This window comes from Bos indicus x Bos taurus, chromosome 2 (genome assembly GCF_003369695.1).
Source record: "Bos indicus x Bos taurus breed Angus x Brahman F1 hybrid chromosome 2, Bos_hybrid_MaternalHap_v2.0, whole genome shotgun sequence".
Classification (NCBI taxonomy): Eukaryota; Metazoa; Chordata; class Mammalia; order Artiodactyla; family Bovidae; genus Bos; species Bos indicus x Bos taurus.
This window is the reverse complement of record NC_040077.1, coordinates 110717607-110732535: the sequence shown is the minus strand read 5'-3', so window position 1 is coordinate 110732535 and position 14929 is coordinate 110717607. Positions and strand designations below refer to the sequence as shown.

General features: G+C 42.4%; 1 pseudogene across 1 annotated transcript; it reads right to left on the bottom strand.

The window, feature by feature from the left end:
* Window positions 1–425: 425 nt before the first annotated feature.
* Window positions 426–2599, bottom strand: LOC113875906 (annotated as a pseudogene). Its single transcript, XR_003506355.1, has one exon. The product of XR_003506355.1 is annotated as a glycerol kinase pseudogene (transcript).
* Window positions 2600–14929: the final 12330 nt, after the last annotated feature.

Below are 14929 nucleotides of genomic sequence, written 5' to 3'. Positions count from 1 at the left end.
AGGTCCTGTGGCTGAAACTAAAGTATATAAATATACTTCATTTACTTCATACATTCAAATATAATGGGAACTCAGAGAACAAGGAGATTGTAGTGAAATGATGCAAAAACAGTGGCCACGAATCAGATCCTTGCAGGCTGTGTTTAGGGTTCAAGTCTTTACCCTAAGATTTGCCACGGAAGGATTCCGTTTATGATATGCTAAATAAATGGAGTGATTCTAAATTGTGCCTCGGGCTTCCCTTGTGGCTCAGCGGTAGAGAATCTGCCTGCCAATACAGGAGATACAGGTTGGATCCCTGGGTTGGGAAGATCCCCTGGAGAAGGAAAGGGCAACCCATTCCAGTATTCTTGCCTGGGAAATCCCATGGAGAGAAGAGCCTGGTGGGCTGTAGTCCATAGGGTTGCAAAAGAGTCAGACACAACTTTGCAACTAAATAACAGATTGTGCCTCATCCTATGAGCACACACTACATTTTCTTTATAATTCTTACTGTAGAGTTGACCAACACCAAGTGGGAGGTAGCTGTCAAGTCATTGCTAGAGGGAGTTTGGAACAGGGCAAATCAACATAGTTGACTGCCAATCCCCCCACCATGCCCCTTTCTCCTTCAACATTTTAATAGAAAGTTGGATAAAAACAACAACACCTGAGTAGTTCAGGGGAGTAGTTTGTGACTTTTTGTATGCAAAACTTGCTGGGGTTTTTTTTTTTCCTAATTGAGAAATCACTTTTTTTTTTCCGGCCCCATTTTCTTTATTTCAAGCCACAGGTCTACTTGGAGGGTCAGCAAGTGGCTTGTGAATAAAATCAGAGTCTATGAATAGCGTCAGCACATTAAGAGACAGAATCACTGAATTCTCTCCTTAGGTCAAGATCTTTGGGATCCAGGAGTTGGTATTATTTATGGCACACCTGAGAGGTACCTGGCTCCGATTAACATTACCATGCTACTCACTACAAAAAAGCCCAAGGGTAGACTACTGAAGATGCCAGTGTCACCATTTTGTGAAGACTTAGTGGTAGCCCAATCCATGGACTTCATTACAGCTTTCTTCCATGTGGAATAACGAATTTCGCTCTCCTTGGCGTTGATCTGAGGTTCAAACCGCTCCATCGTGACAGCTGACAAATCCTCAGGCTCGAGACTCCACACGCCGACCCCTTCTGCAGCCCCTGCTGCCATGGCAGCTCCCAAGGCAGTCGTTTCCGGCATCGAGGGCTTCACTACCGGGATATACAGAATGTCGGCTTGCAGTTGCATCAAAATTTTGTTGTTGGTCATCCCTCCGTCCACCTGCAAATGACTGAGTGGAATTCCACAGTCGCGGTTCATGGCGTCCAGAATTTCTCGGGTTTGGAAACAAACAGCCTCTAGTGCAGCAAAAGCAATATGGCATTTATTGGTGAACTGAGTGAGCCCACAGATGATCCCTCTGGCACTGGGCTCCCAATAAGGGGCATATAGGCCTGAAAAGGCTGGGACGAAATAGCAACCATAAGAGGTACCTACTTCATTAGCAAGTTTTTCAATTTCCTCTGAGGTCTTTATAATTCCAAGATTGTCCCTTAGCCAGCGAACAACAGCACCAGCTATAGCTACCGAACCTTCTAGTGCGTAATATACTGGTTTGTCTCTGCCGAGCTTGTAAGCCACTGTGGTCAGAAGGCCATGTTCAGAAAATACACACTTATGGCCTGTATTGCATAGTAAGAAACAGCCTGTCCCATACGTGTTTTTGGCTTGTCCATCCTGGAAGCACAGTTGTCCTACCAATGCAGCAGACTGGTCCCCCAGACACCCTGATATGGGCACACCTTCCAAAGACCCAGCTTTCATTAGGCCATAGATCTCAGAAGAACTCCGGATATTTGGGAGAATTTTCATTGGAACTTTAAAAAACTCACAGAGCTCTTTATCCCATTCCAAAGAGTGAATGTTGAAAAGCATCGTCCTGCTTGCATTTGTTACATCTGTACAATGGACACCTCCACGGGCTCCTCCTGTCAAGCTCCAAATAAGCCATGAATCAATGGTCCCAAAAAGCGCTCTATCTTCTTCAACTGCCTTTTGAACTTTTCTCACGTTGTCAAGAAGCCAACGAAGTTTCACTGCGCTGAAGTAAGTGCTCAGTGGAAGGCCCGTCTTGGTCTTGACAAAGTTGTTATTTACTGGAATGCTTTTACTAAGACTCTCAACGGTAGACTGGGTTCTCAGATCGAGCCACACCACAGCATTGTATAGAGGTTCTCCAGTTAATTTGTCCCAGACTACAGTGGTTTCCCTCTGGTTACTGACACCAATAGCTTTTATGTTGGAAATATCAATATTGAGCTGTCCAAGTTTCTCACACGTTTTCTCTATACACTCATACACGGACAGCAGGATTTCCTTAGGGTCTTGTTCCACCCATCCTTCTTTAGGAAACTCTTGTTTTATTTCCACTTGATGATGACTAAGTAGTTCGGCTGTTTTTGAATTGAAAACCAAAAAGCGCGTCGAGCTGGTGCCCTGGTCCACTGCTCCCACCAACGGCCCCAAAACTGCTTTCTTCGTGGCTGCCATGAAACTAGCTTCGGTCGGTGGGCGGGCGAACGCGTCCCGTTTCCCAGGTGACGGCGGCGGGGGAGGGGAGGACGGCGAGCCCAGAGGGCCAAGCGGCGCGCAGCCTCAGAACGCATTATCTGCACCAAGCTTCTCGCCCCGCCCCTTCCACTTCTAGACTTTGGACCTCCCACCACTGCTACTGGGAATGTTGAGTATACGCCATGTCACACATTCTGCAAAGCCCTTTACCAAACAGAGCGCATCGTAAAGCAACCCTGTGAAATTAGCTCATTTGTCAGTTAATGAAGGCCAGGGTCAAAGTCAAGCAACTAACAGAGTGACAATTCAGCTTTGTTTATAACGTAGAGAGGAGAGTCCTCCCTTCTTCAGTTGACCCAAACGTGAAACAAGTATTTATGCAGTACCTGCTTGGCACCAGGCATAGCCCTCGGTCCTGATAACCCAAAGGTGAATTAAGACAGGGTCGCTGAGACTGAGAATTCACACGCATTCATTCATTGACTATTTATGAAAAGGCGTCCAGGTGCTAAACACTAGGTGGGGGTACGGGGATGGGCTGAATAAGAGGGGGTGAATAAGAAAGGTCTCTGACTTCATAGGGCTCAGAGTCTAGTGAGAGAAACAAAATAAGCCAAATGTGTGCTAGTGCCCTGAAAGACACAAGTTCTAGTGATAGAGGTTGAACACCTAATTATTTTTTAAATCAATTTATTTAATTGGAGGCTAATTACTTTCCAATATTGTGGTGGGTTTTGCCATACATTGACATGAATCAGCCACGGGTGTACATGTGTCCCCCATCCTGAATGCTCCCTCCACCTCCCTCCCCATCCCACCTCCTTCCCCATCCCACCTCCCTCCCCATCCCAACCCTCAGAGTTGTCCCAGTGCACCGGCTTTGACGCCCTGTTTCATACATTGAAATTGGACTGCTTCTTTCACATATGGTAATATACATGTTTCAGTGCTATTTTCTCAAATCATCCCACCTTTGCCTTCTCCCACAGAGTCCAGAAGTCTGTTCTTTACATCCGTGTCTCTTTTGCTGTCTTGCATATAGCGTTGTGGTTACCATCTTTAACACCTAATTATTAATAGAAGAGATTGGAAGTAACAAGAGTGGAAGTATGGAGACCCTAAGGAGGCTTATGTGAGAATAGAGGATGCTGGGTTGGCCTACTGTGTTAGCAAATAGAGATGGATTTGACATAAGCTTGAGAGATATAAAGACTGACAGGTTAATTGGATTCACAATATATTGGTGGGTAAGACAAGCGGGTTACCCAGAATTCCTATTCCTAGTCATTTGGAGTTCGCTCTCCTGAATTATGCTCTTGTCACTTTCCCGGAGCCCTCAGCAGGTAGAAAAGAACTGTCATATCCCACCACAACTCATTTGAGCAAAGTAGGGACCCATGAAGTTCTATCACAACTTTAATTAGCAAATAAATCATTCATTCACTTGTTTAACATTCAACACACTTATTTTGTACATATTGTGTACATATTGTGTCCCAGGTTATTGGAGTTAAATGGTGAGAAAGTTTTAATTCATCAAGCTATTCAAAACAACTTTTCTGTATGAGTTTTGTTAATCTCTAGAAATAAAACTCGGAGAAAGCAATGGCACCCCACTCCAGTACTCTTGCCTGGAAGATCCCATGGACGGAGGAGCCTGGTAGGCTGCAGTCCATGGGGTCGCTGAGAGTCGGACATGACTAAGCGACTTCACTTTCACTTTTCACTTTCATGCATTGGAGAAGGAAATGGCAGCCCACTCCAGTGTTCTTGCCTGGAGAATCCCAGGGATGGAGGAGCCTGGTGGGCTGCTGTCTATGGGGTCGCACAGAGTCGGACATGACTGAAGTGACTTAGCAGCAGAAATAAAACTAATAGGAAAGCATGAACCTTAGACATTATCTTTCTAAACTATGCATTTTGTGGAGTAAGGAGATTAGGGCAGAGAAGCTGATTTGTCTGTGGCACCCCAGCTAGTTACTGGCAAGGAGTAGACCAGATGTCTTTATGACTGCACTAAAACAGATGAGAAGTGATGTCCTGTAGGATCATGGGTTTCAAGCTTTGAGTTTAGCAGGGGTTTTTTCTTTTAAATCTTCAAATAACTCCAATTTATAAAAGAAATCAAAGTGAAACTGCTCTTATTGGAAATGAACAGGGACCCTGACTGCCACTTTGTCAGTATCTTCCTCCTTCCCAAGGTAACTGTATCTTTAGCAAAATGAAACTAATATCATCAAATAATTACAGAACTGAAACCATTCAGTGTCATTTTCAGGGGCTCCAAAGAGTTCTAGTACCACAGTCCTTTATGTCTCCGCACAGAAAGAATTCAGCGAGAGGCAAAGTGATGGATAAGATGGATATTAGAATAGGATGCTTGTGAGGCTTACAAGCAGGTAGGAGAGGAGGGATGCCACACCCCCCAGAACTTTATGGGCTACAGTTTTATAATCAAAAGAAAAGTGAGGAGGGGGAGAAGAACTTCTTTGTCTTTCTTGAGTAGGCATCATGCTTCCATCATCATTTCCTCCTCCAGGCTGAGAAGGGGAGTTTTGGTGTCTCTACCTGTCAAGCTAGGTTCACAGATGATTGTTTTTAATATGTACAGATAGTGTGTTCTAACTTACTGAGCTCACTGGGCAGGATGCGGTCTCGTGCCACCATTGTTTTATTGTTTGGGGGCATATCTCGTGTTTCTCTTGCATGGTCTTGTTGTTGATCAACTCTGCTTGATTTTGTACTTAAGCAAACCTGCTTTATCTTTTTTTTTTCTTTAATAATTTTCTTTATTTATTTTTGGCTGTGCTGGGTCTCCGTTGCTGTGAAAGCTTTTTCCCTAGTTGCAGCGAGCGGGAGCTACTCTCTAGTCATGGTGTGCTGTCTTCTCATTTTTGTGGTTTCTCTTGTTGGGAAGCACAGTCTTAGTTGCTCTGAGGCATGTGGGATCTTCCTGGACCAGGGATTCAACCCATGTCTCCTGCATTGGCCTTTGTATTCTTTACTGCTGAGCCACCACAGAAGCCCAAACATACTTTCTTGAGTAATTATTAACCTAGAGGAGTCTCCCACACTCTTCCTGTTTTACAGTACCCAAATGGGATTAACTATTTAATCACCTACTTTGTCCCATTAGAATCTCTGAGGGACTGGCAAATGGGTTGAAAACCACTTTGTGCATGTGTGTGTGTGTGTGTGGTGGTGGGGTGGTAGTTTTGGGTCATTTAATATTTGGAGAAATACACAGCTTAAACAGGGGTGCAGTTAAGTAACTGTATGTGATGTATCAACTTGACTTAGTGCTGACCAGGGTCTGTCATTGTCGTGCACGTGCGCTCAATCATATCTGACTCTTTGAGACCTTATGGACTGTAGTCTGCCAGGCTTCTGTGTCCAAGGGATTCACCAGGCAAGAATACTGGAGTGGGTTGCCATTTCCTTCTCCAGGGGATCTTCCTGACCCAGGGGTCAAACCTGCATCTCTTGCATCTCCTGCACTGGCAGGAGGATTCTTTACCATTGAACCAGTATCTCACCAGGTACTAGGCTACATGCTTCATATGCTGTGTTTGCTTTAAGCCTCATAACGGCTCTCCAGGGTAATACTATTATTCCTTTTACCAGTAAAGAAAGTGAGGCTAGAGGTCAAACTAATTGTTCACCTAGTAGGTAGTAGAAGTGAGTTTCTGTTGTTTGAAAATGGGTTTGTCTGTTTCTAGAGCCTGAGCAAATAACTACCATACTAGGCTCCTCCTCAAACAATATCACAAGGAAGGAAGGGAATGTTGTTGAAACCAAGGAATAAGTCACTGAAGAGCAAGTGGAAGAATGCAGAGGGCCAAATTCGTCATAATTTGGGTTAGGGTTAGTTATTCATTCAGCCAATAGTTATTTGCCAGTCATATTCTATGTGTTTGGCATTGGGTATATATGAGTGAATAAAACGTGCATAACTTTTCAATAATTCAACAAAAATTTATAAAGCAGCTTTGCCACGGTAAATCCTGAGGTGGCCATTGTGTTGGAAATCAGCTGTCCAACTTGAAGATCTGAGATTCCAGCAACCAAGTGCAGTTCCTCTTTCCAGGTCTTCTCTTTAATTAAGGAATGAGAAGGTGACAGCTCAGATTGCATCATAGGTTACAAAAGTCTACCCTTGGAAATGAGTAACTAAAAACCACTTCTTTGTTTTGTTTCCTGTGCATTTGACAATAGCTAACTTCTACTAGCAAGAAAATTTTGAAAGACCCTGATGCTGGAAAAGATTGAGGGCAGGAGGAGAAGGGGACGACAGAGGATGAGATGGTTGGATGGCAGCACCTACTCAATGGACATGGACTCCGGGAGCTGGTGATGGACAGAGAGCCCTGGTGTGCTGCAATTTATGGGGTCGCAAAGAGTCGGACATGACTGAGCAACTAAACTGAACTGAACTAGCAAGAAGATGCAATGTTTTTCTATAACATGACATTTTACTATAATTTATGTTAAAATGTTCCTATTATTAGGAAAGGAAACTGCATTTTCTCTAGAGTCATTGAGAGTCATTAAAGTGGACAGTTTAGCTCACTGTTCTGGTTTTCATAAAGTACATTCATCATAAAGGTAAATATTTCTCTCTCATTCACACACAGAGTACACACAAGAAACTCAGCTATCACAGTTATTCATTGAGAGTGACCAGCTCGGGTTAAAGTCAAACAGAGGACCATCACTATGGCAATTTCAATGGAATGTCCTTTAAGCAGTTATATTTTCAATACTCTTTTGAACGAAGTTCAAGAAACTTGCTTAGGACCCTCTGTTTTTTTTTTTTTTTATTATCTTCTCGATGAATTATTTTATCAGTCCAACAGGACTGGAATGTGTTTGTTCTGAGCAAAGTTTCAGGAGTCTTGCCCAAGAGAGTGAAACTTTGTAGCCACCCCATGATAATGTTGCAAAGGTTTCCTTTCTCTGTATTTTCTTTTGCTATAGGCACATACAAGTTCTCAGGTGGTGCTAGTGGTAAAGAACCTGCCTGCCAATGCAGGAGATGTAAGAGATGTGGATTTGATCCCTCAGTTGGGAAAATCCCTTGGAGAAAGAAATGGTAACCCACTCCAGTATTCATGCCTGGAAAATTCCATGGACAGAGGACACATGTGTCACAAAGAGTGGACAAAACTGAGCACATTATAATAAATTATAGGCATGTACAAGTTTTCAGACTCTATATACTATTCTTTTCTTTCACATTCTCCTTTGAAAGTCCAACTGATATAAGTTCAGTTGTTATCTTTCCATTAGTTAATGTTAGTATATGATTTCCTCTACAAAGTAGGCGCTTCCATAGTTGATGGTTTAAATTATTGTAATACTATGAACAATTGGTGGTGATGGTGGTTTAGTCGCTAAATCGTGTCCTACTCTTGCGACCCCATGGACTGTAGCCTGCCAGGCTCCTCTGTCCATGGGATTCTCCAGGCAAGAATATTGGAGTGGGTTGCTGTTTCCTTCTCCAGGAAATCTTCCCGACCCAGGAATCGAACCCAGATCTCCTGCATTGCAAGCAGATTCCTTACTGACTGAGGTACAGAGGAAGCCCCATGAATTAGAAATTATTATGGTAATCACTGCTGCTGCTGCTAAGTCACTTCAGTCGTGTCCGACTCTGTGCGACCCCATAGACGGCAGCCCACCAGGCTCCCCAGTCCCTGGGATTCTCCAGGCAAGAACACTGGAGTGGGTTGCCATTTCCTTCTCCAAAGAATGAAAGTGAAAAGTGAAAGTGAAGTCGCTCAGTCGTGTCCAGCTCTTAGCGACCTCATGGACTTCAGCCTACCAGGCTCCTCCGTCCGTGGGATTTTCCAGGCAAGAATTCTGGAGTGTGTTGCCATTGCCTTCTCCATGGTAATCACTAATGTTCATTAAGTGTCCTTTCTCTTCTCATGGTCCACTCTGCACTTTACTTTGCATGTGGTCTGGGAACCTATTTGGGGCCCCAGCAACCAAAACAAGGGAGAATCTAGGAGAAAGAAACTAGAAAGGCCCACTGCAACTGGCCGGGGCCTGACAGGCTCTTGAGAGAAGCTGTCAGCCATTTAAACAACAGTGTCCTTGGAGTTTTGCAGTAAACTGCATCATTCACTTTTAGTTTCCAAGAACATCCAATCCAATGGCTGGACTTTCACTCATGTTTGTATCTTTCTGGTTGTTCATGGCTCCTTGATATATGACCTGTTGGTTCCTCTGGTCTATTGTTAATATTGTTACTTTCCCTCCCCCGACACATGCTATTTCCCTGGTCCTGGCTGTTGTCATTTCTTCTTGGATTATTGCAATCTCCTAAGTGATTTCCATGCCTTGAGTTTTGCCCCTTGGTCTACCATCCCTAATCCCTTCTCCACAATGTATCCAAAGTGAACTTAAGAAAATACCAAGTTAATCATGTCACTTTTCTGCTTAAAACTTTTCAGTTTCTTCCATTGCTCTTAAACTCCAAACTCTTTCAAGTAGTTTCAGACCCTGCATTATAGGGCCTCTATTTACCTCTTGGGGCTTCCCTGATGGCTCAGCGAAAAAGAATCTGCCTTCAAATGCATGAGACATGGGTTTGATCCCAGGATCAGGAAGATCCCCTGGAGAAGGAAAAGGCAACTCACTCCAGTATTCTTGCCTGGGAAATCCCATGGACAGAGGAGCCTGGCGGGCTACAGTCCATGGGGTCACAGAGTCAGACAGGACTGAGCGTGCACACACACACATACACACACGCACTCACCTCTTGAGTCTCAGCTGTAATCCTTCTCTGACCCTTACACTCCAAGCTTTCATCCTTCTGAACTTCATTCATGTGAACAATCAAGTTTCAGGATGAGGAGGGAGACACTTGAGTCTTATGAATAACCAGGGATTTCAGTCCTTCTGGGTCTCTCTCTGCTATCTTTTCTTCATGTCAATATCATTTTAGCTCATTACTGATTAGTTTTCTCTGTATGATGGGAAACGTACAGAGAACATACAGAAACACCAATAGCTTTAGCCTTGCATCTTGCTGTTTCCACCATTAAAAAAAAAAAAAAAAAACAGAACCTCATGTCCCCAGTGGTTCCAAGTCCAAAATTCAGCTTACTTCAGCTGTTTACCCCTGGACCAATTCACTGGCATGAGATACAGTGTCCCGTTGCTTTACCGTGGTGACTCAAATGTTTACCCTGTGTGGAGAGAAACAAGGAATGCTGAGCAGATTATCCCAAGTTGCCTCAATCATAACTTGTTAGAAGAGAGAAGAGTTAGATTGACTTCAGTATTTCTGGCTTGGACAACTCTGTGGATGCTCATGACTCTGAAAAAGATAGGAAGAACATGGGGAAGAACAAATGTTGTGGTAAGTGGAAAGTATAGGTTTTGAGTATGGCGTGCCAGCCTGTTGAGAAACCAGCAAGAGATATGCAGAGGCAAGAGGTCGGCTGGGGGCTAGAATGACAGCCATATCTGTTTAGGTGATGGTGGAAGTGGAGATCTTTCAGGGAGAAGATCACCAAAGACACACCTCTAGAGGGTACCCCACACTGAAGATAGAGAAAGGGTAGTGTAGGAAGTAGAAGAGGCCATGAGAGTTAATATTGATCAAGTGTTCCCCATGTGCCAAGTATATATATATGTGTATGCTCAGTCGCTCAGTTGTGTCTCTTTGTGGTTCCTTGGACTGTCACTGCCAGGCTCCTTTGTCCATGGGATTTTCCAACAAGAATATTGGAGTGGGTTGCCATTCCCTCTTCCAGGGAATCTTCCTGAGCCAAGGGTTAAACCTGAGTCTCTTGTGTCACTTCCACTGGCAGGCAGATTCTTTACCACTAGCACCACCTGGGAAGCCCCATGCATAGCATGATCGGCTTCTATTAAAATTTGTACAACCACCCTAAGGTATACCTATGCTGCTGCTGCTGCTGCTAAGTCGCTTCAGTTGTGTCCGACTCTGTGCGACCCCAGAGACAGCAGCCCACCAGGCTCCCCCATCCCTGGGATTCTCCAGGCAAGAACACTGGAGTGGGTTGCCATTTCCTTCTCCAAGGAATGAAAGTGAAAAGTGAAAGTGAAGTCGCTCAGTCGTGTCTGACTCTTCACAACCCCATGGACTGTAGCCTACCACGCTCCTCCACCCATGGGATTTTCCAGGCAAGAGTACTGGAGTGGGGTGCCATTGCCTTATCCCATACCTATGCAGTAGATATTATTATTATCTTCACTTCATAAGAAATGAAGGCTTATCAGTATTCAGTAATTGGTCTAAGGTCTCAGTTAGTAAGTAGTTTAGCCACCTGATGCAAAGAGCTGACTCATTTGAAAAGACCCTGATGCTGGGAAAGATTGAGGGCAGGAGGAGAAGGGGATGATGGAGGATGAGATGGTTGGATGGCATCACTGATTCAATGGACATGGGTTTGGGTGGACTCCGGGAGTTGGTAATGGACTGGGAGGCCTGGCATGCTGCGGTTCATGGGGTCGCAAGGAGTCAGACACGACTGAGCAACTGAACTGAACTGAACTGAACTGAGATACAGAATCATAATCAGTGACTAGTTTTAGAACCCTTAACATGACATTGCATGGTTTCTCACCTACAATAGTAGAAAAATCCAAGGAGTTAAATAGAGGAGTTGAGAGTCAGGAAAATTAAGAAAGAATTTTAAGAAAGAGGGAATGGTCAATAATATAACAAGTCTAAGAAGTTTTTTTAAAAAATATAATTAAAATTGACCAGTGACTTGACAATCAGGAACATCAACCTGATGCTTGGAGAGTCTAGCAGACCTTCTTGATCTTGTTGGATCCATCAGTAGAAAACTTTGGTCATGTCCTACAAGAGATTAAAACTCCAGGAGAATTATAGGAAAGGCATATTAGGTTTTCATCAGAACAGAACTAGTTTTGGATACATAGCAATTAAAACGAGGTTGTTGTTGCTGTTTTGTTCAGTTGCTAAGTTGTGTCCAACTCTGTGCGACCCCATAGACTGCAGCACACCAGGCTTCCCTGTCCACTATCTCCCAGAGTGTGCTCAAACTTATGTCCATTGAGTCAGTAATGCTATCCAACCATCTCATACTATGTTATCCCCTTCTCCTCTTGCCCTCAGTCTTTCCTAGGGTCAGGGTCTTTTCCAATGAATCTGCTTTTCACATCAGGTGGCCCAAGTATTGGAGCTTCAGCTTGAGGTCAAAGTATTGGAGATTCAGTTTCAGCATCAGCCCTTCCAACAATATTCAGGGTTGATTTCCTTTAGGATTGAGTGGTTTGATTTCCTTGCAGTCCAAAGGACTCTCAAGAGTCTTCTCCAACACCACAGTTTTCAAAAGCCTCAATTCTTTGACATTCAGCCTTCTTTTGGTCCAACTCTCACACATGTACGTGACTACAGAAAAGACTATAGCTTTGACTATATAGACCGTTGTCGCCAAAGTGATGTTTCTGCTTTTTGATACTCTGTTTAGGTTTGTTGTAAATTTCCTCCCAAGCAGCAAGTGTCTTTTAATTTCATGGCTGCTGTCATCATCCGCAGTGATTTTGGAGCCCAAGAAAAGAAAATCTGCCATTGTTTCTATAAATTGTATCATCTATCATCTGAGTTTACAGCCCTGTCTCACACTCCTGGAGGCAGCAGCTCAAGTTTTACTAAGCTTAATACCAGAAAGGATTTGCAGTCTCAGATTACTTAGGTTGTCACCTGGAATATTAATAGCTAGTATTCAAAAGGTATTTGGCATCTTTCAAATTGTTTCCACATACTTTGTCTCCAAACCATCCAATGAGGTCCTACATCCACTTTATGGATGAGGAAATTAGGCTGGAATGGACAGTGTTTGTTTTTGAAGAAGAAAGCACATACATAATATCAGCATACCGCTTTATTTTTTTTCTAATCAAAATTTTTGCATTTCTTTTTTTAAATTGAGGTATAGTTGATATATAATATTATATAAGTTTCATGTGTAAAACATAATAATTCACAAGTTTTAAAGATTATATTACATTTCTAGTCATAAGATATTGGCTATATTCCCTGTGCTGTACAAAATATCCTCATATCTTATTTATTTTATACATAGTAGTTTGTACCTCCTAATCCCCTGCCCCTATCTTGCCTTTCCTCCTTTCTCTCTCCCCACTGGTAACCACTAGTTTTTTTTTTTCTCTATATCTGTGAGTATCTCTATATCTCTATATATGTGAGCTTTTGTTATATTTACTCATTTACTGTACTTTTTATATTCCACATTAGTGACATCATAGAGTATTTGTCTTTCTCTTTCTGACTTAGTATATACCTCCAAGTTCATCCATGTTGTTGCAAATGGCAAAATTGCATTGCTTTTTTAGACTGAGTTGTGTTCCATTGTGTGTGTGTGTGTGTGTCACATCTTATTTATCCATTCATCTGTTAATAGACCAGATCTGTTAATAGATCTGTTAAAGTGTCACTTTATATGCTGCTCTAGTGTGAGCTGTCATCAGACACAGCATTGCATTTTCAGGACCTATGTAGGAAGAATTTCGGATCTGACAACATGTCTTTCCCAGCTGCTGCCCAACCCTCAAACATTACAGGAAAGTGGCATAATCAGAAACTTCTTCCAAGGACGTTACACGTTTTATGGGCAAAAACAATCATCATCGGCCAGATCTACACAAGCTATGTAGTGATGAAAGAGCTAGGTTGTGTGCCACTGATTAGGCAGGGAGGAGAACCGAACACAATTGGTTTTTCCTCACAATAGAAGTAATCCTACTAATTACAGGTCTGTAAAATACAGAAGGTACAATGATGAAAGTGAGCTCGCCACCCCAAGATAACCACTGTTGACACTTTGGTGTATACCATTCCAGTTGTTTTACTTTTGTTCACAGTCACATACATACATGCCCTTGAAAAACCATTTTAAGTATGTTGTTTAGAAACTTGTTTTCCTGTACTACGTTGTGGACTTTTTAAAAGGAGCCATTTTATGATTAATTCATTTGTTTGGCTGCCTCGGTTCTTAGTTGCAGCATGTGGGATCTTCACTGTGTCATGTAGAATCTTTTGCTGCAGTGCATGGCCCTCCATCTGTGGTACGTGGGCCTCAGTAGCTGTGGCGCACAGGCGTAGTTGCTCCAAGGTATGCCGGATCTTAGTTCCCCGACCGGGGATTGAACTCACGTCCCCCACATTGCAAGGCAGATTCTTAACCACTGGGCCACCAAGGAAGTCCCTGTTGTAGAATTTTTCATGTTGAAAAATGCAGCATCATTTCTAATGTGTGCGTGGTATTCTATTATATGGAGGTGTCAGAATTTATTCCATCAAGTCCCATATTGTTGGACATTTGTCTCCAAATTCTCGGTATTATAAAGAGAAGAATACTCCCTTCATTATTTCCTTGGAATAATCCTAGGTGTGGAATTTCAGGATGAAAGAGTATACATCTAAAAGTTTGATTCATATTGTCAAGCTACTATTTATATTCCTGACAGCTGTGCCTAAGAGTGCCAGCCTCCTAAATCTTTGCCAGCAGGAGGCAGATCATTTACTTCTTTAATCTTTGCTAGTCTCCCTGGAGAAAATATCTCTGCTTTCACTGTGGTTTTAATCTGCATTGCTTCCCCCCTCCTCACTTTTTGTTTTGTGTTTCTGTTGATTGAAATGGTTGTTAACATTCTTTGACTGTTTTTTTTCTATTGAAGTATCTATTTAAAAAAGAAAAGATAATACTCTCTATATAATATATAACAATATGTATTTTAATATTAATGATATAAATATATAATATTCCTATCATTAAAGGAAACCATCAAACATTTATCTAAGGTCTGCTCTGTGCTAGTCACTGTTTAAGGCTCTTGGCATATATTATTGAACAAAATACAAAAATTTCTGCTCTATAAAATTTATATTTTATTAGGGAAAGACATTTATATCTAATAACCATAATAAACAGTATAGTCAGGGATAAATCTCTCTTAGACTTGTTGGAGCTGAGAGAGCTGGCTCTGCAGGAGTCTGGGGTCAAGAACACTCTAACAGAGGAAACTGCTGATTCAAAATTTCTAAGGTGGACCAGTGTCTGCTATGTCGAAATACCTGCATGGAGACTATGGTTTTTGGTTAGAAAAGTTCCTAAATTAACCCATAAAGTACATATGATTCCTAGTAAAACATCAGAAGAATGTTTTTCAGAACTTGATAGAATTTAAAGCTCATGGAGAAAAAGTAACATGAGAGAATAGTCAAGAAATTTTTTAAAAAGGAAGCACCGAACACTCCTTCAAATACTGAAATGTATTATGAAGCTATAATAATTAAAGCAGTTTTGTACTAGC